The sequence below is a fragment of the Haemaphysalis longicornis genome, unplaced genomic scaffold (assembly GCF_048455015.1).
Source record: "Haemaphysalis longicornis isolate Haplotype H1 unplaced genomic scaffold, Haemaphysalis longicornis Haplotype H1 scaffold_25, whole genome shotgun sequence".
Taxonomy (NCBI): domain Eukaryota; kingdom Metazoa; phylum Arthropoda; class Arachnida; order Ixodida; family Ixodidae; genus Haemaphysalis; species Haemaphysalis longicornis.
The window spans coordinates 4,527,745-4,554,515 of record NW_027526314.1 but is presented as its reverse complement, the minus strand read 5'-3'; the positions used below and the strand labels follow the sequence as shown (position 1 = coordinate 4,554,515).

The 26,771-nt window shown below is 48.4% G+C and overlaps 1 pseudogene; it reads right to left on the bottom strand.

Annotated features, from left to right (window-relative positions):
* The window catches only part of LOC144172691 (luciferin 4-monooxygenase-like), a 55,559-nt pseudogene that overhangs the window by 12,983 nt on the left and 15,805 nt on the right, over positions 1–26,771 (bottom strand).

Here is a 26,771-nt window from a genome sequence, read left to right as displayed (position 1 = left end):
AAGCTCATGGAAAAGCGCCTGCGGTGCAAGGGCGTCGTAGACGTACGCGGTACTTCTTGATGACGGTGAAGGTGTCTGCGGTCTCCGTGGAAGAGAACAGCACCTGCGCCGCACCCCGAGGGCGTTGGCCACCAGCAGCGTGGCCGTCCATCTGCACCACCCACAGACACCGTCAGCCGCGCACGCCAACACCGAATCACCTCGCGAAACTGCAGATTTCCAGATCCATTACTCACGTATGTACGTTGAATGTACCTCATAAATGTGGTTGATGCTGGCGCCATTCGGCAGACTGTCTTGTCACACTCATGACATTGCTTGCAGGGGCAGCAGTATCGAACACAGCGCTTTTCTCAGAAAGACCGCTTAATGACGGAGTCTTTCCCCGGGTCGTATACGAAGTGGACAAAAATACACGAGCGTAATAAGACGTGGGAACTAGCTCAGCGTAAACCAGGAGAAGAGGAAGGAGCGTTGGACAACACTTACTGTGCTGTTTACCAACTAGCCCAGCTTTACACCTGAAAATACACTGCTCAACGACCGATAACTCTGCTATAATTAGCTCTTATTGAGCCAAAAGTTATTAGGTCATAAAGAATTCAAAATACAAGCTTGCTTCTAGAATGAGACTGAAAAATGTTATGCCAGAAACCTGGAAAAAACGCCTTTCTTTCTCAGAGTAAATAAATATTTTGGCTAGGCTTGAACGTTAAGCTTTTGCCTTGAATTCTTTGTGGCTCAAAACGTTTCGGCGTTGCCGAAGAAATTTTCGGCGTTGCCAGAATTCGGCGTTGCCAGAATTAAAGAATGCATCGCAATAAAGAAAATATGGGTAGTTTTTCGCCAAGTAGTTTAACGCACCATGAAAACCTACCGTATCTGCAGAAAAAGGCGCAATTTTCGAAGTAAGACATTTAGCCGTTCAATACCATCCCCTTCCTGTCCACTGCAGGATGTATACGCGTCTCCCATTGACTGGCAACTGCTCCTATTCGGTGCTGGTCGAATCCATTCTTTGCTAACAAATTTTATCATCTTCTTACATCGCGAGCCTAAGAAATGCGGAGCAATTCTTAGGCTCGCGATGTCACTCGTCGATGTTGTCGGCGCCGTCCACACGCTCACTGCGCATGCGCATCGCATCGAGGCGCAGGTGCGCGTCTCTCCCCCGTACCTTCCTCGCTCTCAACAACAGGTGCGGCGGTGCGGGAGGAGCGTGTGTACCCCGTGCGCTCCGTCGCTCTCAACAACAGCTGTAGTGGTGCGGGGGGTGGGGGGGGGGGGGGGGGAGCGCGTCTGTGCGCGCATGCGTCGTAGCTACCCGTGCGCCGCGACGCGCTCAACAGTAACGGCGTCAGGGCGTGTACACGTGATAACGGCGTGGTGGGTGCGGGGAAAGTTGGCGCGCTTGTGTACGGAAGTGTGCGCATGCGTGTCTCTCCCCCGTACTCCTCTCCCTCGAACGCGGGCGGTGTGTATATAAGCGGCGGAGGTCGCGTTCGGAATTCAGTCAAGGGCGTCTTTGCTTGGATTTCGCTTGACTTGACGCTTTGCTTGACGGCACCAAGCAATAAAGACAGACTAACTTTACACTCCTTGCCTTCGCTTCTCCTTCATTCAATAAATAAGAATAATAAAGACGAAATAACAATTAAGCATTCAAACCATACCCAATTACGCAACATTCACGCGATACCCCCACCACTCTGCGACGCATTTACTCGAGTTCCCCCCGTGAGAAGATCCGGGCGGGTTTTTTTGTCGGTGTTCTGTTCTTCTACTGAATTATGTTTGCAACCTGGCCTGAGGACAGTCCCAGTGCAGCTATGCCCAAGCGCAAACCAAGTAATCAAACGGGTCCACTGTAGCGAATGGAACGCGCCGTGCTCCCGGCCATCAAATATGGTTTTAAATGCAGAGCATTTCAGTAACTCACGATGTCACCCGCGTTGGCGTCCGTAGTCCGCGTCCGCATCGCTCCCCCTACACTATATAAAAAAATAATACTTGCCGGCGCCAGGTTTCGATCCTACGACTCTGCGGGCGGTACGCAAGGTGCACGGTACTCTACCAACTGAGCCACAAAGCCGACACAGAACGGAAGGTTACGAACGTGCCTTATATCCTTGACTCATTCAACCGTCGGCCAGAGGTGCGCCCTCTCCCCCGCGTCCTCCTCGCCTTCTCTCCGCTCGCAACGCCCTCTCTCGCCGCGTTCGGTTCGGGCGCACAACAGGTGGGGACGTGCGCAACACCCTCTCTCGCCGCGTTAGGGGCGCTCGCATCGCGCTCTCTCGCCGCGGTCGGTTCGCGCTTAAACCACATATGTCGTTCGCGCGCGCTGCGGTCGCTAACATCTGTGGCGTGATCGTGACGTCAGCATCACGCGTTCGCGTGGTGGCGATTTCGGCGCTATAACACTCTCTCGCGAGGGGCATTGGATTGGATTCGATTGGATTGGCTTGGATTGGCTTGGATTTGGATTGAATTGGATTAAAGTGGATTGTGATGGATTGGCTTGGATTGGCTTGGATTTGGATTGAATTGGATTAAAGTGGATTGTGTTGGATTGTGTTGCGTCATAGCCGCTCCACGTTGCGTCATAGCCGCGGCAGGGGGTTCACGGCACGTTTCACCATCGACTTCATCGACAATGTCTACGCTGGAAGACAACAATTACAACAACAACCAAAACGTAATCCATACGACTTGCAGGCGCGCCCCCCCGCAGAACTGCTCTGCATTTGATCGTGCCCCTCGCGAGGGGGATGTTTTTTTAAAGCGTTACGCGTACGCGCCACACATTACGGCCAGCCACAACTTTTGTTTACGGCTTACTTATGTGTGCACGGCGAGCGCTTATCAGAAATCGTCCCGTGTCAATTGAAGAGTGCGTTTTAGGTGTTGCAGTTGTGTCATTAGTCATCGACTATGCTTTCACGGTGTATGAAGAAGGCTCCCATGGGAAAATCGTGTCGTTTCTGCCTCTATTATCGGCTTGCATATTAGTGAACTCCAGTTTGGACCATACACCCCCGCGACTGTAGCACCGTTGGCTGACGGTGTCCTGGGGACTTCATTTTTGTTTTGTACTAAGATCTTGTCACTGCTAGCGGGCATCAAATGACGACTTTGAGGGTACGGTGGGTGTGGCTTCGTTTGTTACGCCGCGCCCCCGAAGTGGCTGGATGTGTTTGACTGACATTAGAACTCGGAGGAAACTCGGGCATGGTTTCGCACGGCCGAGTTTAACTCAGGACGCCAGTGGTGACCGCTGCTGCGGCGTGGTTTATATTTATGGTCTCCGAAGCAGGGATATTTCAACCTCGAGAGGTCTTTTAAATCAAATAGGAATTTCGAGCCCGTTTTTTTTTTCTCCCGAAAAGTGCTTTGCATTGGTTGTGGAGTCGTTTGGTGACAGACCCCCGTTTTCGATGACTTAGAGGCGGCTTTCGCTCCATGACTGTCGAGGAGCAAGTGTAGTGTGCGCTGCGGTTTATCCGGCGGCCAGCTTTTACAGAAGCATTGGTGGCGACCGCCCCATTGGCTGTCCCCAATCGACTGTCAGAGGGTGTGTGCGCAATATAATCAGTGGAGACGTGTTTTGCAGACCTAGCCTTTCTTTTAGGTGGTTTGGCTGACATAGCTTCCGCAGGTTCCTACCGCACGTCTATCCGTCTGCAGCCGGAGCGTGCGCGTCAGTTATCGGCTGCTCGAAAAGCAGTTTCGAACGAAGCGTTGCATGGCCGTGCGCTTTGTTTATCATCAGCGCGGCGGACAGACTCCCTCGAGGGGTTGCGTAGCGCGCATTTCTTGTGAAAACGTTACTGACAGGATAGCTTATACGTATTACATATGCCGTCAAGGAGACAGTCGACGTACCGATAGACGCTTGAGGGGGTGTATTCGCAGGGCTGAAGCCGATAGGAACTTAGGTCCGAGCGTTGGGATAACATAGCTCGTTTCTCGCGCATGCACATTATGGGATTCATCTTCTTCCCCTGGCACGTCTTTGGCACAATCCCTGTGTCTGGATTGGACATAATCCTGCCTTCCTCTTCCACTTGGTAGATGATGGTACGGCAATACCCCGATGGCTTGTTGCATCTTTTCATTATCCTCTCTACAATACAATCAATGGCGCGTGGCTATTGTGAGAGGCGATCTTAACACCTTTGAACGGATTTTATTCAGCTAGGAAGAAGAGCATAGAAAGCGAGTAAAGGGGAGAGCTAAGAATTAAAGCAACCGTGTGACGCCAGAGGGAGGGTAAGCGGGAGCGGGAAGGGCGCTAAGGAACAGAGGGTTGTGAGGGGATTGAACTCTACGAAAAAAAAAAAAAAACGACTGTGGAGAGTATCTTCGAACAAGAGCGGTGAAGAGCAAAATCAAATAAAGCAAACAAACCTGAAAAGTCGTTTTCCTTGTTGGTATTCTTTCCTTCGTAACACATGGCCACTTGGGGGCGGGCCCGGAATTTCGACCTTGGAGGAACTAACGTGCCCGGTTCGCAAAATTCGTAACACTGATGATTCGAACAGTAGCAGTTGTAGAATAGTGCGTGCATTCTGAAGCCTGAACGTAAAGTTACTGGAGTAGGACAGGTGAACACCACCTTCGCAGAACCCCGATTCTAGGGAGGCTGTGGCGTGTTCCAGTCTGCTTGCACACTAAGACGAACAAATGAAAGAGAAGAAACTACACGCAAACACGCCACAGCAGAATAAAATCCGTTTAAAGTAATCCGTGCTAGAAGAAAAAGAAACGAAAGCGAGGAAAAAGCGCAAGTACAATAAATTAAAAAAAAAGTTGCTAATACGTCTCACCATGGTGTCGCCTTAAAAGCACGTAAGCAGACTGGACCGCACCGAGGAAATTTTGTGTCGAAAATCGGAGAGTTTCGATAATGTAATACTAGCGGCAACTGTTTTGAATGTAGCGCGCTTTCATCGCCCGCTTTCTTTTTTTTTGCCACTCGGCCATATTCACGTGATTGCACTGTGTATCATCAACGGCAGAAACTACTTCTTAGGACGAAAAATTCCAAACAAAAAGATCATATGAACGCATGGATTAAAAAAATAAAATGAACTTTGTAGTGAAATACAGATTAATCAAGAAAAAGTACAATAAAATGAAGTAATTGGATTGGCGTGCCCTAAGTAGCCACCAGTGTAGCAGGGGAGCGAGAGAAAGCACTGAAAGATGCGCCACGCCCTAGTCGCGCATCCTTGGTGCGCGCTGCCCTGGACCGATTACGTCACCTCAATAATCAGCAAATAGCATAAATCGCATTTTTGATGCGTTTTAACCCTGCGGCAAAATATTGTCATGAGCTTATTATTATCACCACAGCTCCGCCTTGCCCGAGTTTCGCTCAAACTCAGGGCCTTCGGGAATAGCACACCTGATCTCGGCTTTCATAAGCCACGCCGGTATCCTGGTGGTTAACCGGATGACAGTTCCACGCTTTAATATCCAACCAAACTCCGGTTCTTAATTTCTTCTAATTGGAGCTCCGATATATTGTATTTATAATGCAAGACAATGGCTTCCTATGTGTAAGTGATGCTCCTGCCATTCCTCTTTCCTGGGTTCTTTAAGCCGACTTTCTGTTTTCTTTTGATATGCTTTTTAAGCCCGAATTTTCCGTGCCATAAGTCATAACTGGGAGTACGCATTGGTTTCACCGCGTATCCTTATACGACTGGCTTATCGTAAAATTTGCAGATAAAGCTCCACAGGCTTTGCTTGTCTTTAAAGCTAGGGACGTTCTATGGGCCTCGTGCGCTGGTATGGTGGCGCCACAGATGATGATGCTTAGTGGCTTCCCCTTTGTAACGGGGTGGCGTAGCACAGCGGCCTTAGTCGCAACGCCACTGTACAATCCCCTCGCCAAAAAATACAAACAAAATGAATAAAAAAATAATGTCAAAATCAAAAGAAAATACGTTTACAAAATTTGCTGTGTTCAGCGCCATCTTGCGGACAACGAAGACATAACTTCTGAATTACGCGAGCTGGCGGCGTCTCGTAGCGTCTGGTTCGGCAGTACACGAATATCAGCATAAGAAATAAATAACGGCCGCTATTCTTCTGCAATGTGATGCAATTACCTGAACGGGCCTTTAATAAAGAGAAAAGGTTTCGCAAGTGCGACAGGAAAGCGATTCATCAAAACAAAATCGGTTCTATGCAAGCGCGGGTCTTATTCTGTGCCGTATGAACACGCTGCCATTTCGCAACGGCTTCAGGTTCTAAACACCAGCGGCGTATCCCAAACGAAAGATAAAAACAAACAGGCGAAATCTCGGGAGCCCACTTAGGAAAAGAAAGAGAAGTGCAGGAATGTGTGTGTGTGTGTGTGTGTGTGTGTGTGTGTGTGTGTGTGTGTGTGTGTGTGTGTGTGTGTGTGTGTGTGTGTGTGTGTGCGTGTGTGCGTGCGTGCGTGCGTACGTGCGGGTGCGTACGTGCGTGTGCGTGCGTGTGCGTGCGTGTGTGTGCGTGCGTGTGCGTGTGTGTGTGTGTGTGTGTGTGTGTGTGTGTGCGTGCGTGCGTGCGCGCGTGCGTGCGCGTGCGTGCGTGCGTGCGTGTGTGTGTGTGTGTGTGCGTGTGTGCGCGTGCGTGCGTGCGTGCGTGCGTGTGCATTGCCTCCTGGAAGCGATAAGGTGTGTGAGAGAGAAGCCGACATCGCTCCACCAGCGGCGACACTCCTGTGCTCCTGTTCTGTTGGGCCCCTCGTCCCCGCAAGAGCATATTAAATTACAGGGCAATGTTCCAGCCGCACCGGCAACGATTTGGTTCGTTCGGCTTTAAGCCTTTCGGTTCTTGTCAAGGCATAAATGGCATAACTGGCATCATTTGGCGGACAGCTTAGTGAAGAGAAAACCAGTGATGCTCTTCACTCTCCAAGTCGGCCATCCTTAATTTCTCGAGAGGGCGCGTGTCGTCGGAAGAGCTTAAAATCCTGCTGGCCGGTTTCTGCGGCGATCGGGTAAGAGGGGTCCAAATAGTCTGGGCGCCGGCCCACTGCGGTCTCCCGGGGAACGAGAACGCGCACGCCGCGGCTCGAGGTCTAACCAACCGAGCCGACGCCGGCGATTCCACCGTCGACGCGCACTCGTTTCGCCGGTCAGGGCGGGACAGGCTGGTATCTTATCGGGACATACTAGATCATTACAGCCTTGGAAGAGCGAGATTTCCTGCACCACACAGAACTTTAACTAAGTGGCAATCGGTGGCTTGGCGTTTGCTCCAGACCAACGCGTTCCCTAACCCTGTAGCCTACAGCCGCTGTTACCCGGGGCTGTACACGGCTGAATGCAAAATTTGTAAAGGCAGAGCGGACCTCCAGCACATGGTTTGGTCGTGTGCCACCAAGATAAACAGGTACAGCAGAAAGGAGACCCTTTCTTAGTCATTAGAACCGTGGAGCAGTGCGAGACCGCGCTGCTCAGCTCCGATCCCGAAGTGCAAGTCGAACTCGTCCGGATGGCTGAAGACGCCGCCGGGGTCGAAGGACTCCTGGCTGCCGCCTAAAAGGGGGGAGAGGACCGAGGAGGATCTCCAACCTCTTCTTTTTCCCACCGGACATAAAATAAAGTTGTTCTCTCTCTCTCTCTCTCCCGTGTAAACTCCACTGTGCCTTGTACGTGTCAGGAAGTGAGTTGATGTCCGTTGTGTGTGTGAAATGGCGGCGAAAGGTTCATGTGTATATTGCGACACCAAGGATAGGGACCATACCAAGGATATGCGACGTCAAGAGCCCGAAGATTTAGGTTTGAAGACAGGTATTTGAAAATGGAGCTGCTCGACTAAACTCTACCACAAACTACTGAAACTACGATGAGTTAGTTGGATGGGCTCGGAAAAATATCGCGATGCTTTTTAAGGGCTTTCGTAGGTTTATAAACGCGTACTTAATATGCGAATATTTTCGAACGTAGATGCGCGTGAGTAAGTTTTCATGAAAACCTCTAAACGTTTATTTACCTAGTTGTTTATCGCTCGACATAGACAAGGGAACCGATAAGGTAGAGGGCACTTCAGGACCTATAATTGTGCACAAATGGTTCCTCTGTCATTCGTAATGCAGGTGAAAAAAAAGACCATTTGGAATAATGGAAATTGTTTCAAAGCTGATAGGGTTATACGTGATGTTCGTATAGCTACATGCTAGCGAAAATAGTTGTGCTCGTGCATGTTGTCTTTGTGAGCAAAAATATTTTGCGCAACAAGCCCTACTTGAACTCGTTTTCTTTGATCTACTGTGGCAGAAACGCAAACTATACAAGTTGTAGAGGAACATATGTTTGAGATATTTGAGAGTCATTTCAATAACACTGTAGATGTGAGCCTCCGAATTGTGGCTGGTGTGCGTCCGTCTGTTTAATGTTGTGTCGCCATGTAGCGTAAATATTTACGTTTGTAATGTTTTCATTTTTAAGCATTCTTTATATTTTGGTGGTATGGATACGTACGATGGAAACATGCATATTCGTGCGATGCTCATTGCATTTTCTAATGCGTGCACAGTTATACTGACACCAACGGGTATTGGAGGAGCTACAAAAATAAGCACTGGTTCGGTTTCGTTGGATACACGACATTTTTTCGCCGCGGTCTTATGCCAAGTAGCGTGCAGATACGCAAATTCACCTATGGCTCTGTACTTTTTATTTTTTCGCGGCTGCAATGTGCTTTGTGCGCGTCGGCGTCGCAAGCAGCTGATCTGTGTACTATCGTCTGCTTTTATTGGAGAAGGGGTGCTTTCGAAATATTTCAGCTTGTATTCCTCCACAATTATTCAGCGGAACATTTCTATGAATATAACAACTGTGAACGTAATAAAACGTGGAAGTTGTTGTATACTAATTTTCCGGTTGTTATTTAAATTGGGCCCCGCCGCGAACTGCTGTTTATGTTTATTTTGTTCTTCAGAAAAAATTCCGCCGCCGCTACCAGGTGGCGCCACTAGTTTACTTGAAACTGCAGTGCACGAGGCCCATAGCGTGGCCTTTAACTCGTCAGTAGCGAATGGACGGCCAGCACAGGCAGTATGGAGTGTGCAGTGTTAGGGTGAGGCCACTTGTAGATGGACTTCCTAGACAAGAAGTTCGGCTTCAGTTGGGCATGGAACGATCAGGAATGCTCGAAATGCTATTAAAGGTCAGCATCCCATCGATGTTTCGGCGCGGGCGTTGCAAGTTCGTGGAACCTGTAAAGACTCGATCAGCGCCTGTGCATCACCAAAAGGCATGTGTACCCTCCCACAGCGGAACACTTGCCGAAGTTAAATGACGTGCGAGAACTACTGGTGGCGCTCCGATTGCCGCTTCTCCGCAATTACTGAAATGATTGTACTTTCGTTTGTTTACGACACAGCTCGCTGGTCATCCACCTTCACGGAGTGGAATGGCTGAAAAGTTTTGTGCTTTTTTGTGACAGACGTAGGCTGTTCGTCAAATCAAAATGTTTAGAGTATATTTTCATATAGTCCCGGTGTTGTCTATTATTGTTATAACAGTATAAATCTATATTTCGTTGTTCATCCTCCTGAAGTAATGTACCCGCTCCTACTTCTGCAGCAGTCACTGCAGGACACGCCTTTACTCAAAAAAGAGCGTCTTCAACGCTGAACGCGTGCCCTTTTTCTCGGCGTGGGACTCACCTTCCCTGCGGCTTAACCAGCCCGCAGAAAGTCCCGGCGGAGCATTCGCCTGGAAATCGCACTGCCGCCTGCTGTTCGAGCAACGTGTACTTTAATAGAGCCATGTAGTGGCCTATTCAACCTGTCCCGGCTTCCCTTCTTCCGCTATTGTACCATCTCCTGGTGACATGTCCAGGACTCCAATTAGACTGAACCCGGCTTACGGTAGCCAACGGATATCGCCCAAGCCGTCCACCCGACATGCATTGGTGTCCGCATTGTCCTCTCTAAGGCGCTGTGCTGCTCAGCCCAATGTCGCCGATTCGATTCCCGGCAGCAGCGGCCGCTTTTCTGCTGGAGGCGAAAAGCGAAAACGCCCGTGCGGTCCAGATTTTGGCGCACGTTAAACATCCCCAGGTGTTCCAAATTAATCTGGAGCCCTCCAGTATGGCGCGCCTCATCGTCTGTGTAGCGTTGGCAAGGCAAAATTCATAATCTATCAACAAGCAGGTGTTGGAGTTTCTGGCTGTGACTGGCCTATACAGTATTCTGTAGTGCATGGAGCCGCCTGCATCTTGTCACACTTTATCCCCTATGCAGTTTCTCTCTCTTTATACACACGTCTCAACTTAAGAATGTAATTTTTTATTTCCTTGGTGCCCTGTGACAAGTGGCGCAGTAAAGAATGAAAAACATACCACGTAAAAATGGCGCAAATGGGCTCCAGCTCGTGCAATATAAAATCAAGAAGAAAGAGAACAAAACTCGCGCCCTCGTTCTGTTCAAGGCAGGACAAGAAATAAAAAATGCAAAAAAATGGCACTGTCCAACAGATAGAGCCCGAGCAGTGCGAATGCAGGAGAAGGAGAAAACTAGAATTTATTGAGCATAAAAGTGAGTGCGAAGGCAGGAAAATTGAAATTGCAATAAACATACCCTCGTTCAATTCATTATGAGAGGAGCGACGGGCTATAGGCGAAGAACGTGAGGGGTGGGATCGGAGTGCGGAAAAGGAGTTCCGTCAGAAAGGCGACAGACGACTGTCGTCTTTCGACGACATTTGCATTGAAGCAAGCAGATAAGGGGCCATTTTTTATTTTAACCTCTTATTCCGCTGTGGTTTTATCTGTTCGGTGTTTCTTTCGTTTTTTATATTTTCACATCCTATTTAAATGTCGAGGTTATCACGTCCTTGATGGGGTAATCCCCTCCGTGATAAGTGTACGATTCTTCGCGGTTTTCCAATGAGGGCCGCCTTTAAAGGACCATGCAGACAAAACACAAGTTTGTTTTATTCGAAAAATTACCTCGTTCGACTAATACTGACACCAATTTTAACGCAAGCTTTGCTCAAATATTCTAAATAATTAAAAGGAAGGAATGGCCATGCGATTCACTAGTTCATTTCCCGCACTAGAACCTATGATGTAATATATGCACATCTGTGTGATTGGCTGAAGCCGGCAAAAGCATACGCAAGTTAGGCAGGGCTTATAAACTTGGAGAAGGAGGTATTTTCGCTTTGATGTACCGCATATTCATTTTACAGCAGCAAGGAGTTTGGGGTAAATTATAGAAGTTACGAAATTACACGTAAACAAAGAAGTACCAGTGTGTGCTGTTGGTGGTACTGCGGGCCCTATGCTTGTTATAGCTGCACAGAAGTCCGGTGCTTTGGGGTTGTCTCACACGACCCTGCAGCCGATTGGCGTAAGCGACATTGTCTTACGCGAACCTGTTTGTCGAGCATACCCCATGTTTGACGGAACGATTACTACCCACCGTATTAAAAAACGAGCTAGGTGCAAAAACGGTCAGAAACAAAGCAGGGGTGCACAGCGGTCTTGCGTGCTATGGTGACACCATCTAGGAGAACTAACGGTAGAGAAGGAGTTTTGCAGTCCGCTGCGGACTAAATAGCACAATAACGTTCGCTTGAAGACCTGTCCTGGTTACGTCATCGCAGACGTCACGAAACACACAACTTGGCGATGGAATCAAAATTTTTGCTTAAATTGAATTATTTATCAGTGAATAAAGCTTCATTTGCTGCATGGGAATGGCTGGGGGCACTATAAAACACCAAATATTTCCAATAAAATAATCTAGTATTTTGTCTGTATGGACACTTTAAATTCCAATTTTTAAAGCCTCACGCCTAATTCAATTTTAATATCCTCGTTCAGTTAATAAACGTTAGCTATCGTCAGTTTCTTGGAAAATGCGCACGGTTTTAAACAATGGAACTTTTCCCTAAGCGTTCCCATTGGCGTTTCCAAAACGCATCATCGTAATCATCGTGATCATCATCGTCGTCATCATCTCCAAGGCGTCCCCCGCACGCGTAGGCTCGTGCTTGCCACTGCGTCCACATCTACGTCTCAGAGACAAGGCGCCTACCCTGTTAGCCGCTCTTGAGTTTATTTAAGCTGTATACCCACGAAAGAAGAGCCTTTTTTTTTTCCAAATTCCCGCATAGTACGCACTATTCTTCTACAAATTCTTATGTTTGTTGTGCGAGTATTCTCATCATTTTTTTCTCAAAATCTTAGTTTCATAGATCGCGCACATCACCCCAATAAAGCTGCCGATCCTGGCCAATCCCCCAAGTGGGTATGCGCCACAAACAAAGGAACAGCAACAATAGCAACAAAAACGGCGTCGTCGTCGCGAACGATCCCTCGTTCGAATGAGCAGCCCCTCCGGCATGTAATGACGTCTTCAACGTGGTGAGTTGTGTGACTGACTGAGCGGATCCCTCAACTGGTGGTTTAAGTCCTTGGAAACGACCTTATTTTTTTTAAATTCCCTCTTCGCAGCTCAGCTGCTTCCGCGTGCAGGCCTTGCCGAGCTGCTTCCGTAGTCTCATCGGCCCCCATGGATGGAGGCCAGCGTATTCGCCGGTGCCGCGCCTACCGCTGACACCGGCGGCAAACTCTCTCCCTCGCTACTGCCGCCACCCGGCACTGGCATGATCCACGGGATGCCACAGCTGGCGGCGCCCACTGGCAAGTGTACTTTCCTCGCCTTACTCTTTAGACGCTCGAGGCACGAAAATATATGGCGAATTTCAAGACTGTGTTGCACAAGTAAAGCGTTCTTGCCTTGCAACACTTGACCATCCCCTAACGACCCTTTTCTGACTTAAATTTCCAGAAAAGGTTAGGGGGTGGTCACAGGATGGACACAAAATCCGAGTTTGGTTCAGTAGGAATTTTATAGCAAACTTCGTAAATGGAAGGAAGATGTTGAAAAAAAAAAAAACGTGAAGCTGTGACGACTCCACAGGCATCTTCCGGAAACTTTTCTACGACGTCACAGAATCTTGTTTCTGCGATTGTCGGTCATCGCTAAGGCATCATCACTAAGACGCATGATGCACGATTGCAGTGGGGCCTGTAGTTCCATTTGATTTATAACTTTAACGCTTATGTGCAGTGAACACACTGAAAATTGTTTTTTGTACAGGACTTTAATGCAGTCATTCCTGCCCATAACACGTCACTGTAGCACAACATTTTGGTGTTTTTCAGTAGTTATTGCGTTTTTCGAATAAAAATGTATTTTGCGGCTGCAACGGAGCTGAGTGATGTACCGAAGCCTAGTTATTGATCGCGGGCAAACGAAACCCACCTGGAAGTTGATTTTGCAGTCGCATAGTTCGAACGAGTGGGCCCTCTCTCTTTGTTTTGGGAAACGAGCGTCGAAAGTTAAGGTTAAGGTGTGCAACGGGAACAGTGAAATGCATTGAATTTGCACCGAACGGTTTAATCGGCGAAGTTCTACCATTTATTTGCTATAACAGTGTTTATGCAGATCATTGTAAGAAAATCAGGAAAACAATTGAACAAGTAATACAACCATCTGAAACGATAAGTTGCCCAAGTCAGATCTGGCATTTCGGCTATTGATCAACTAGCATGACAACCTTCGTCGCTCACAGAAAATGAAATACAAAATAAAAATAAAATAAAAAGTATTGAGGAACGAAACCGGAAAGGTCTACCTGATGCAGCTTCTTATGGTTCTAACTCAAAATCGTACAAAAAAACAGGGAAATTTCAATATGAACCAACGAAATTAAAAAGTCCTTTTCCGTCGTAGTAGCCCTCACCCGATTAACTACAACAGAACAATAAGAAGCAATAACTGACAACGAACTCGCGAATCCCCGAAGTATATCTACTACTGTACTTCACGCGATTGGCTAAACATAGGCGTAACGTCGATGATACGAAAAAGCGGCGTAAGAAGGCTTACACATAAGAGGATTGTTTTCAGAATTTTTGTCGCCGTTTGTGCTTCATCAATTTCATAGCTAAATGCTGGACGAGTAGTAGAACATTTCCCTTCCCCAGAGGGCCAATGGGATTAGAATCAGCAGCGCGTCGTCGACACTGCTAGCCAGACAGTCAACGAGCCCGACAACAAAATTCTGTTCCATTCGCAGACCAAGAGAAGCCGCACGAAACCGGAGACGCGGGTCGTGGCGCCGGAGCGCGGATATCCTGCTGCTGCGCCTCTGAACCGAAGCCAGCAGATCACGACGTGACGGAACAGCTCCCTGCTCCCGAGGAGTTCCCCATCTTTCGCGACCACGTTGAAGCCACGAGCAGCGTGCGGTGTCGGCGGCCACCGGTGGCGCTCGTCGGACTACCTCGCTCCGCTGACGAGCGAAGAGCTCTCACACGCGCCAAAGTACGTCGGAGGTCGCATAGCGTTCGAGGACACCAAGAGGCTAGTCAATTCCTGCAATGACACTTCACAATCGAAATATCGGTGGCTGAGTGCACCCACGAACAACGTGCTCAACTCACAGTACGCGAAGTGCGCAGCCTACCGAAAACAAGAAACTACCGAGGCAACCCAGCGACGTTTCCTCAAGGAAGATGACCTCATGGGAAAAGCGTGTGCCTTTAACTCGCTGGGCAGTGCCGCTTCCCTTTTTCCCCGATCTCATGCGACACTGAGATCGGGGGACCGAGAAGCAGTTAGTGTTACGTCATAAAATAAAAAGAATCTAAAAAGAAAAACGAAATACAAAGTTCCGGAGATATGCCTACGTTTGGGAATCTGAAAGCAATACGTTGTATTTAAAGCTATGCGATTTTCTGTCTAGTTAGTTTTTTTGAAGACCATAGTCCTCATCGGGCTGCTTAAAAGGTAGTCTGTCTGTCTGTCTGTCTGTCTGTCTGCCTGTCCCACGATTCAGCTGTCCGACAAAAAAAAAAACTTAGTGCAGCTTGCACTAGTGGTGCAAGGCTGGAGAAACAGCAGAGTTTGGCGGACCCTCTCCCTTCGTCGAAGATCCGGCTCTTGCAGCTGACATGGATTTCCGAACCTGTCGATGAAAGTTCTCCGCGACTGGAAGGCCCGGATCGTTTTGTCCGCAGCCTTTCCCATCTCTCCCGAAGTGGACCGCGTTAGCACGCCGTAGAACCCACGCAACCCGCTTGGCGAACTCGGCGTCTATAGCGCAAACTCCGCGTCTGTGCTTCCCAGTTCAGGCGTGAACGCATGTGAACTGGTGAGAACAGTACGCGAGAGATCACGCCACGAACGCTGGGCGAGTGTTCCCGAAAATCCACGTGGCCGACCCCAGGCGCTCCTCGCGAAGCGCACGCTCACGTGCGCTTTTTTCTTGCTATTTTTGGCGAGCTCCTCACGTGATGCAAGACCACGCGAAAGCCTAGCCGACGCCGGGAGCTCCTCACGAGGTGCATACTCCCATGCACTCGGTATTTTTTCTTGGTATTTTTTTTTCTAGTAACGCTCGACGTCGCCACTAAAAGCTTAAACACCTCTGCTGTTTAAAGTTGCAGCAATTCGTCTAAAAGAAGTAGATATAAGCAGAACCGTTTGAACACACTAAAACTGCTGGACGAAGGCATACCTGCCCCTATATATTAGCGCAAACAAACCTCAGGTGATGTAGGTGCCTCAGCCCTTAGTTACCCCGTTCTTTTGGTTTGATTTTGCTTTGGTTCGTTTGGTTCGTTTTTGCGATAGAAAAGTTAAATAATACCGCGTTAAAGCATCGCAGAAAGCCCCTAGCTCATGCGGGATAAAAGGCAGAAGAACGAGAACAGAGCTCGCGCGCTCCTGCTGATGGTCACAACTAGAAACAAAAAATGTAAAAAGCTATGAGCGCTGTCTTAACAGATGGTGAGCGAACCGTGTGAAGCCGGGAAAATTGAACTACATTGAACAAACCTTCATTCAATTCGTCGTGACAGGAGGGAGAGGGAGGCGAAGAGGGTGACGGGTTGTAGCGGAAAGCGGAGGGGTTGTTTAGCACGGGCGGGAGGCGACAATCAGCTATCGGCGACATTTGCTTTGCAGGGAGCAGATACGCGGACAATTTTCGGCGCAACGAATTTTTCCAGTCACTCGGTGTGAAAATAGCCGGATTTCGCGCTTCATGAGGCATCTTTTGCCCTATTAAGTTATATTACAAGATAAGTGCCCCTAAGTGCAGTTCCATTCGGTTGTTCATTTCCATTTTGTTGTGAAGTGTTTGTTTTGCACCTTGCACAAGTGTGCCTTCACTGCGCTCTATGGTACGGCAGGCTGTGTAGGCACGTGGCGGTGTCAAACTCTTGTTCCGTCCGTCTGCGCACGAAATGGCATGAAACCAGTTCGCGGGCAGTTAGACGCAGGGAAAGCTGTCGGTCCAGCGTCAGTAAGATGAAAGTGGGCATGTACGAGTGAACCAGAGAAGAAGCTAGCAGCAGGAGCAGCAGGAGATGCAGCTGCTGTTGCTGCTCACATTATCGCATAACATATCTCCCAAAAATCAGGACTGATTTTATCGAAGAGTGTGATGGACGCCGTACTTCAGGGAGGTATGTGCATACATATACGTATATGAAGTCCCTCCTTCACTAAAACGTGTTGTGGGGCTAGTTGGTTCATACTGAAAAGAATGGCTTAGCGCGAAGGAGACACGTACAGTGACGAGACGGACAGGCGCTGCCCCGTCTCGGTGCTAAGACTTGTTGTTCCCTCTTCGACAGCAATAGAAGCTGGGCCACAATGGTTTTTATTTCTTTTTTTGCTTGGCTTTAGTTATGGTACGTAAAAACGCTACGCCAATGGCCTTCAGATTTAAAAAAATGGAAATAGGTTCAAATTAAAAAAAAATGCAACGTTTTGATTCATCCATTGATATCAGTTCTTCGGGGAGCTCGACTCTGCGGCCTCGTATTGGATGCGAAAGCATTATGGCTTCTCATGGCGATAGTTTTCAAGGACGTCTTTACTGTCACAATGTGTCTCCGTCTCTTTCCTTGCTTTTCTTTTTTTTCGTACGTCTTATGGCTCTCAGTGCTTTTGGCGCGGGTCGGACGTACAGGGGGCCCATATTCTTGTCCGTTCGCACACAATTCTACGTAGGCAACACTCGGACTTCCCCCCATTCCTTGCTTTCAAAAACGGCTGCATAAACCTATATGCAGTAGATGTATTTTCTCGCCGAGAACAATGACTTACAAATTACCATGTCTTTTTTCCTCTGCATTATGCTGACGCTTGCCGCAAATGTTCCAAAGCTTTTTACATGCGTAAACGTTTCTATGTCGCATCAACGAGAAAAAACCCGTTATTCCGTATGTAAAGCTTCATCTATCACACTTAGGGCTTTCAAATTTTAATAAAATGTCATCTATATTGCCATATATACCACTGAAGCCGACTTTAAAGAAGGTTGATGTATAGCGCTCCTTAGGAGTTATATAATAAAGGCGGTAGACCTCTTCAGTATATTGCCCTAATAATTACATTTCAGCCATGCACTTGTGTACAAAAGTGAAGCCGGCCGTAAGGATTCTCGGGGGTGTCTTAGGTAGATATTTAATGAGAAGCCCTAGTACATAGATATCAGGCAACCTATATTGCTTCTGTAAAAGCGAATTCCCAGCATTGCATTTGTGCATAGTAGAGAAAACGACTATAAAGAGGTCCGATGTATGGCGCTCCTTAGGGATACGTGGATTCATCTGAAAGTATCTAATAAAAGGCCCCTGGGGCCTTCCTACTTTCACACCAAAATTCTTATAGTGGCCCTGGGAAAATGTCTTCCCATCAATGCCTTTGTGTATTATAGGGAAGCCTATTTAAGGTGGCTCGGTGCACAGCACAGCGGCTTACGCATTTATCCCGCTATATCAACTTGGGAGTTCCTGTAATTTCTTTATGGTGCAGCCGTAAGTACGGGGGTTATTCTTTTCACGAGCGTGCCCGCCTAACGCCGTGCTTCGTATTCGCAAGGGGCACGCCCTATAGGAGGCGCGCAAAGTGATTCAAGATGGCTGTCCTAAGGAGGATCGGGGGGTTCCCTCTACGGACCGCCGCTTATGTGCGCGTTGAAAGCAAAGGGGTAGCTCTGCTTTTTAACGTCGTTAGGCGGCGGTGACTCCAGGTTTTAACGGCTGTCCTTAACATAGATGTTACGTGCCACACTAGAACAAAAGAAGAACATTACGGCCCAGATGCGAAGGTGAACAGATATTGCAAAAGCCGCTCACGTCGCTCGCTGCGGCGGTAAGGCTGCCAGCGCCCGATCTGTGACACTACAAAGTTTCTGCCTGCAAACACGGCCTCCGCGATCTGCTGCCGGCGGCGCGCCGTTGCGCCGCCGGCAGCCGATCGCGGAGGCCGTGCTGCAAATATGACTGGTTCCCTAGCCGTCACCACAATTATAGGAGTTCGCCCATTATCGGTGCGGACTTATCAACAGTACGCGTGCTTACTAGGCGTTTTATTAACGCCCGCTTACTTGACAAATCCTGCCTGTGTAAGACATTTTTATAGTATACCGCTCGGTAGTACGTTGTGTAGCTCCATGCAGGACACGCAAATCAATGACCTGGCCAGCGTGAATAGTAATAGTTTCCAACTATGTCTGTTTTACCACCAGCGAATGCAGCGATATAAACGTTTCCAATCAAACTACCTAAGCGTGACGTTTTCTTTTTGTTTAAAACAATACCGAGAGGTCGACACCGTGGCAGTCATAGTTGCATTCCCCCTACTACAACCAATATTTCGATAAGACAGACTATTAATAGAGAGTTGCCTGCTGCTTATAAAGAAAAAAAGCACATTCGAAGCAGTCAAAACAATTTTGTGGCTTGATTAAACGCCTGAAACTTCTATGCAGAATGTTAACCTGCTAACCAGCTTGAGCTGCTTTCTTACTATCACCTAACGTTTTCTGCATTGATAAAAGCGGCTTCCTGAAACAGGGAAATGCAAGGAAGAAACACAAAGCTCTTCGCACGTAAATCATTAATTGTAACGCTGGTTCTAAACTAGCGTGCCTGGGCAATCCTGTTGTCTGTGAAATGTGAGGTGATGACTAAGGTGTCCCCAAATCACAAACTGCCCTCGCGGGGTCGTCGGTATAAACAGCTTTGATAATATGAGCCCATATTATCTGAAAACGCGTCCCCACAACACACGATGCGCAAAGCAAAGAAACGGTCAACAGCGGTAGGTTTTAAAAACAGATTATGGTTTAGAGTAACATGTCACAAAGAAAATGCGTTATGCCCGCGCTCTCACACCCTTGCTTTGCTAGTAAGAACGTGAACACGAAGAAAAGAAAATTATAGCAACGTTGTTATCGTTCCCTGCACCTTTAGGGCGACGGACGTCGGCGACCTGGGGCCGAATTCTCTAAAATGACGGGGCGTCGCTTTGAAACGACGTAGTAGCGCCATGCATATGCATGTGTTCCGGTGTTGGGGCCGCCGTTTTGAGTGCGGATGAGGCACTAGATCAGCCAAGAAAAGCACTGTGGCAAGAGGCGCAAAGCGACATGCAAAATGACGGGGGACATTGCCCGTCGCTTTGCGCCTCTTGCCACAATGCTTTTCTAGGCTGATCTAGTGCCTCATCTGCACTCAAAGCGACGGCCCAAACCCCGGAACACATGCATTTGCATGGCGCTACCACGTCGTTTCAAGGCAACGCCCCATCATTTTAGAGAATTCAGCCCCTGGATCGAATTTGTGATATGCATGAAAACGTCAAGTAAGGGTGACGGAAACTAAGGGCGTCCGCCCTGTAACAACAGAGTCGTTGTTTAGACGAATTGGTACATAACTACAAGGATTCAAAAGCATTGCACGATGACGAGGGACCAAAACATCACAACACACCATGCGCCCTGTGTTCGGTTCATGTTTCGGTTCCTAGTTTTCGTGCAGCGCGTAGAAATCTCTTGCACGCGGTGTATCAAGCACGACACCCTTTACAACATGACATGCATCCGGTGAATGTTGTGCTTATTATCACGTGAAAACGGCATCAAAATCCCTGTGATACTACGGGCGAATGCTGCCGGCTAACGTGCGGGCGTGCGGGCTCCCACGTTCCGTCGCTCGCCGATCCTCCATGGAGTGATTTCTCCTCCTGCCACCGCGCAGAGCCACCGTCTACGCGCCTTGCGAATTGAGTTTTACGTGCGTTAAAATTTTGTGCGCTTGGGCGTCGTAATTTCTTGAGTCCAGAAAAATAGCCACTGTAGCAGGTACCAAATCTTTATTTACGGGCTCAGCCGCAGAGCGCCTTAAAAACTAAGCCATTTCAATGGGCCTTGTGTATTGTTAGTTTTAAGAAACTGTTGTCGCTTTAGTGTATCTGCAACAACCGAAAGAGCGATACCACAAAACCTTCCGGGTCCTCCAAGATACTCCTACTCATAAAAAAAGGGGAGGGGGTGGGACTCGTCTTACTGCGCGTACACCGAGTGCAAGTGAAACAGTACGCATGAACGTCTAATCAAAGAAATCGAATAACAAACGTTTTGCTACGTTAATTAGTCATACGATTACGCGTAAAAAATCCCAGGTGGTTTGAGAGAGAGAGAGAGAGAGAGAGAGAGAGAGAGAGAGAGAGAGAGAGAGAGAGAGAGAGAGAGAGAGAGAGAGAGAGAGAGAGAGAAATAATCGTTTATTGGAGAGTTTAGCTCCAACCCAAACAGGAGCCGGCTACTCCAGGCATCGGAGTATACAAAAAAAATCAAAACATCCTCCTCGCGAGGGGCACGATCAAATGCAGAGCATTTCCGCGGGGGGCGTGCCTGCAAGTCTTATGGATTACGTATTGGTTGTTGTTGTTGTAATTGTTGTCTTCCAGCGTAGACATTGTCGATGAAGTCGATGGTGAAACGTGAAACGTGCCGTGAACCCCCTGCCGCGGCTATTACGCAACGTGGAGAGGCTACGACGCAACGTGGCGCGGCTATGACGCAACACAATCCAACACAATCCACTTTAATCCAACCCAATCCAAATCCAAGCCAAGCCAAGCCAATTCAATCCAATCCAATCCAATCGAATCCAGTCCAATGCCCTTCGCGAGAGAGTGTTATAGCGCCGAAATCGCGCCACCACATGAACGCGAACCGAACGCGGCGAGAGAGGGTGTTGCGAGCGGAGAGAAGGTGAGGAGGACGCGGGGGGGAGGGCGCACCTGTGGCTGACGGTCGAATGAGTCAAGGATATAAGGCGCGTGCGTAACCTTCCATTCTGTGTCGGCTCCGTGGAGCAGTCGGTAAAGTGCCCTGTACCTTGCGTTCCGCCCGCAGAGTCGTGGGATCGAAACCTGGCGCCGGAAGGTATTATTTCTTTATATAGTGTAGGGTGCGGACTACGTAGTGATGCGGACCACGGACGCCAACGCGGGTGACATCGTGAGTTACTAAAATGCTCTGCATTTAAAATACAATGCTTGCCCTAAGGACCCACAAGGTTAGATTAAGTACATTGAGACAGCAGCAGCTGAAATATCGTATGCGCACTCAGTAACTACTAGCTCTCTGCAGTACGCAAACACACACATATATATATATATATATATATACATGATTCCTTACATCAGCTGAATATAGTTCAAAAAACCTATATACATCTATATACAAACAATACAAAATATCCACGATGCGACACAGATACTTTCGCCAATATACATAATATCTTTGAGTGTTTCCACACCCATTCAGAGGAATGTGCACGCATTTAACACTGTTCGCACATCCTCGTCACTTGAAAAAACTCCCTTAAGGCAAGGACGGCTTTCATTTGGTTGCGTACATTGTCCCACGGACCCAACAGTTTCGGCAAAGATAGGGGTGTCCGAGATAGCAGGCTAAGCTTGTCACTTAATTTTTTCTGCTCGGTCGCATACAGAGGGCAGTCAAGCAGGACATGATGCCCATCTTCCGTTTGGCGTCCACAAGCACAGCAGGTGTAATCAGCAAATCGAATACGGTAAAGGAATTTCTTGGTGTAGGCCACGTCAAGACGAAGGCGATGTAATGACGTGTCGACCGAACGACATAGATGAGACGCACACGGGTATGCGAGGTTGATTGATTGATTGATTGTAGGGTTTAACGCGCCGACGCAACGCAGGCGATGAGGCGCGCCGTAGTGGAGGGCTCCGGATTAATTTTGACCACCTGGGGATCTTTAACGTGCGCCGAAATCTCGTACACACGGGCGTTTTCGCTTTTCGCCTCCATCAGAAAAGCGGCCGCCGCGGCCGGGAATCGAACCCGCGACCTCGTGCTCAGCAGCGCAACGCCTTAGCCACTGAGCCACCGCGGCGGGTCGGGTATGCGAGGTACTGGTCCACTTGGTATAACAGCAATGAACGATATTTATCGGTCAACCTGGTTTCCAAAGTATGTGTGTCCTTAGCTTTTTCGAATAATTTTTCAGATCACCTCTGGTAAAAGGCACGGCGCTACACGTGATATTTGAATGAGCGATTGATGCTAGTTGGTCAGCTCGTGAATTTCCACTTATTCTAATGTGCCCAGGAATCCACTGAAATGTTATTTCCTGAATTTTTAATATTTTAGTTGCCATTTAATCACAGATGTGTCTTGCCAAGATATTGTGATGATTGTAAGCCGCATTTCGATTTAGGGCTTGAAGAGCCGCTTTTGAATCTGTGAGAAGTGCCCATTTAGTAGGTGAAGCCATGGTAGCGATAAATTTGACTGCAAGATATATGGCGTAAAGATCTGCAGCCGTCGACGATGTGGGGTGCGAGAGCTTGACCCCCTTATCGATGTGAAGGCTCGGTATTGTGAAAGCTGACGACAACGAGTAGGTTGTCGACGGTCCTTCGGTGTATATATACATATATTCAGAATAACGTTCACGCATGTAATTGAGCGTCATCTGCCTTGCTGCCACTGTAGATATGGATACTTTTGGGGGCATCCCGGGGATATCAGCATTGGTTTCAATGCAGGGAACAGTCCATGGAGGTAACCCAGTGCTGTGTTGCCATTGAGACGCGGGGCAGGGCCATGACATATCCAAAGATGCCCTGATGAACCTTTGACGCCGAACGCTGTTGAAGGCAGGAAAGCAAAGAGTGCGAGTCACGCTGCGTAGTCAGGCGCAGGTAATGGCGGCGCACCTCCTGCACTCGCAAAGCATTCACAGGTGGCTCTCTTGCTTCCGCGAGAACCATATTTCCCGACGTTGGCCTGGGCACTCCGAGGCAGAGACGGAGGCCTCTGCTTACCAATGCTTGCAGTCACTGCTCTTGGCGATTTGACAGACCATGCAGAACAGGTATAGAATATGCTACGGCCTGACGGACAAGTGCAGCATGCAGCCGAAGCATAGAATCGGGAGAACAACCCCATCGGGTGCCTGCGAGGTAAAGCAAAACGTGGACTACACGTGATGCCCTTTCCTGCAGATAATTCATACGTCAGCACCATGTGAGTGATGTGTCAATGTACATCCCAAGGAACTCGTCATATTTTTCTCGGGCGATTTTCTGAACACCCATGGTGAGCCGTAATCTACGCAGCTTCTTCCTGTGAAAGCAAGCCCGTCTGATTTTGTTGCAGAGACATCCATTCCTGGCGCACGTAGAAACTTCTCAATGCTGTCAATGCCAGCTTGGAGGTCAGCTTGAATAGACAAGTAACAAGCACTGCTGCACCAAATGCAAATGTCATCAGCATAGATGCTTGCGTGCAGCTGCGGGGAAAGCAACGCTGGCAACTTCGCCATTACAACATAAAACAACAGCGGACTTAGCACGCTTCCCTGAGGAACCCCTTGTTCCACTGCATGATGTTGGCTGTCTCCTTGGCTGGTGCACATATACACCCTTCTGTTCTTCAAGAAGTTCTCAATTCAACAAAGTATTTTGCCACGAATTCCCATTTCGGCGAGGCCTTCAAGAATTTGGTATTGACCTGCGGTGTCGAAAGCTCGAGTAATATCCAAAAAAGCAGCTATTGTTATGTTTCCTTCAGAGCGCTCTTGTTCAATGAACGTCCCCAGGTCTAGGGCACTGTCAATAGTGCACCGTGGTGGTCGGAATCCTGACATACATGATGGAAAAGACCCAGATGTTTCTAAAAACCAATATAATCTATAAAAGATTAGCCTTTCATATAGCTTGGCTACGCAACTGGCCAAGCTGACATGCTGAAACGAGTCGATCGCTTGTGGGGATTTTTCTGGATTAAGGAGACGTACAATCTTCGATAACTTCCAAGACTTGCGGCTCCCCTCAGAATTCCATAATTCATTGAATAAATGTAGAACCTTGCTGGTCATAAGAGTACCAAGATTGCAAAGGAGAGCGTAGGGGACGTTGTCTGGTCCAGCGGCGGCATTGCGGCGACTCCATCGCAGTGCTTCTTCGAGCTCAGTCAGCGAGAACACGAGGTTAAGCTCTGCGTAGCATGGTGTCCTGCACTTCTGGAAGAATGACCTAGTGGCATTGCGAGATGTGATAAACTCATCACAGGCTATTGCCTCTGAATGCCTCGTAATCCATGCTCAAAATTCATCTGCAACAGCTGTTTCGGAAAATCCTGTGCATAGCGCTAATCGTTGAAAAGTCATTCTTGCTGCGACAGGTGATCGAAGAGCGCGATTCGTATCCCATACTTTGCTCATTGGCGTCATCGGACATAAAGTGGCACAGAATGACCTCCACCTACATTTTCCTAAAAGACTGCAGTTCCTTACGCATTTTGATTTAAGTTCTCTGCGCGGTGCGGTAATCTTCAAGCTTTCCTGAGCGGCGAAAACGCCGCTCAGCGTGACGTTAAATTGCGCGCAGCCGTGCGTATTCCCCGTTTACACCAGCACTAGCGCTTGGAACAAGAATTCGCTTGGTAACCTTTGTCATAGTGGATTTCAGCACTTGCACGCAGTTGTCAATGATGGCCGCGGCATCTTCGTAACGATCGTTATGAAAGCGGAAAGCCCCCTGTTTGCAATGCATGCCATCCTTGGTTGCTGCGTCAGGCAAATTCGTTGGTGTTGAATTTAGACAGGAAGAGGATTGCTGCCTTGAGTATCCGCATCGACACACCATGACGGCTCCAATGCAATGTCTGATGAGCATAACGTCAAATCGAGTACCCTACTGCAACCTACTCCTCTAAGACGTTGGTGTGTCGTCTTTCAAAACACATAAGTTGTTACGCTCGAGAATTTCCTCCAGTAATCGGCCCCGACGGCATATCCGCTTGGATCCCCATGATGGACTGTGGGCGTTGAAATCACCGCATACCATAAATGGAGCTGACTTGTCTCTAAATAAAGTATTAAGCACATATAGTGGTTTGTCGCTCTAGGTAGACACCAACGACAGTGAAAATGAAGGGCCGCACCGCACTTTTACTAACGTACTCCGGTAGTGAAGAGGTCGTGAGAACGAGTGCTGTACACGTTCCTCTAAAACAGGACAGAAAGCTCGCTCCTTGTTCCTTCCCTATTTTCAAACGAGTTCTCGTTATAAGTTCCTTTATTGCAAAAGGAACGCGTTCTAGGTCCATTTCGAACATTCAAACGTGTCGTTACATTAAAGGGACACTGAAGTGATTTGTAAACAATGCGGGATTACTAGCGCAAATTGTAGTCCGGAGTCCCTAGGCCCTGTTTCGACCACTCTGAGCACGTTTACGCGAATTTATTTAGTAGAAAAATCAATTCGAAAATGCTGTCCTCCTCTCTTTACGCTCGCCCATTTTCTTTGGCGTTTTCGTGTGACGTCAGCAGGAGAGGAGCTGGCAATTGGCTGCGCTACTGCACGGCTCGCCGACCTTCCGCGACCGAGTCAGGCGGCCCAACGTATAGTCCGCCGGCCGCCGACGGGTCATGGCAATTCGCTCGATCGGTTGAAACTAAGCCACAACACGTTTGTGAATGGAAGAATGTGTCTTTCTTTACTTCGTTAGTTTGTACTCTGTATCTAGCTCCAAGTCAAGGTCACTTCACACAAGCGCTGCACAAGCGCACATGCGCCGCTTCGCTGACTGGTACGCCACTAGGAAAATATAAGTCCTCTTGAAGGGGTAGAAGAGTCAGCGAAGTCAATATAGGTACTAAGGAAATAAAATCAACGGATATTTTTACCGTACAGCATAAACTAGGGTGCGGGAAGCACTTTTTTGCGCTGGGCGAACGAGCACAGCGGTCAGCAGCACGTCTACGCATCTGCGTACGCTTTTCCGTCTAAGAAATGCAATTGCTAGACGTGAGCTATTGTGGAAACTCGGGGGATGCGTACTGCACGAGCGCAATACAACAAATAGTCACCCAAGCTGCTTAAAATACTACAACTAAATAAAAGTGTAAACTGGTTATACATTATATACCTTGTATTTCCATTGACTGCTGTGCTCTCACCCGTGGCCGTGTGGTCTGGAGCGCTAGGTATATCATCGCGAGTGTTTTGCCCGTCACAAGTTCGAATCCCCGCGGGTACGATCTTTTTTTTTTTGTACAAGGTAATTTTTCTGTTTTTCGCCGATGTTTTCTATACTGAGTTCACCTTTTTTTGGGCCACAACATTCACTGCTCCACGAACTAGTCCGCAGAACTCGCGCAGGCTGGCACTGGCGCGCTAGCGAGTTCTCGTTGGCGTGCTGTTGCCATAAGCACCAACTGCTTGCGGCCAGTGGGCACAGGCCAGAATCAACAGACCCGTGGCCTGGTGCGAACACGCTTTTTACGATACAGGCATGAGTGTGGCAAGCTCCAAATATGGGGGAAAAGCGCATGCATTTGTGCGTCTGCGGGGACGAGGGGGGCGTTCATGCACTGCGTAGGCCTCGGCT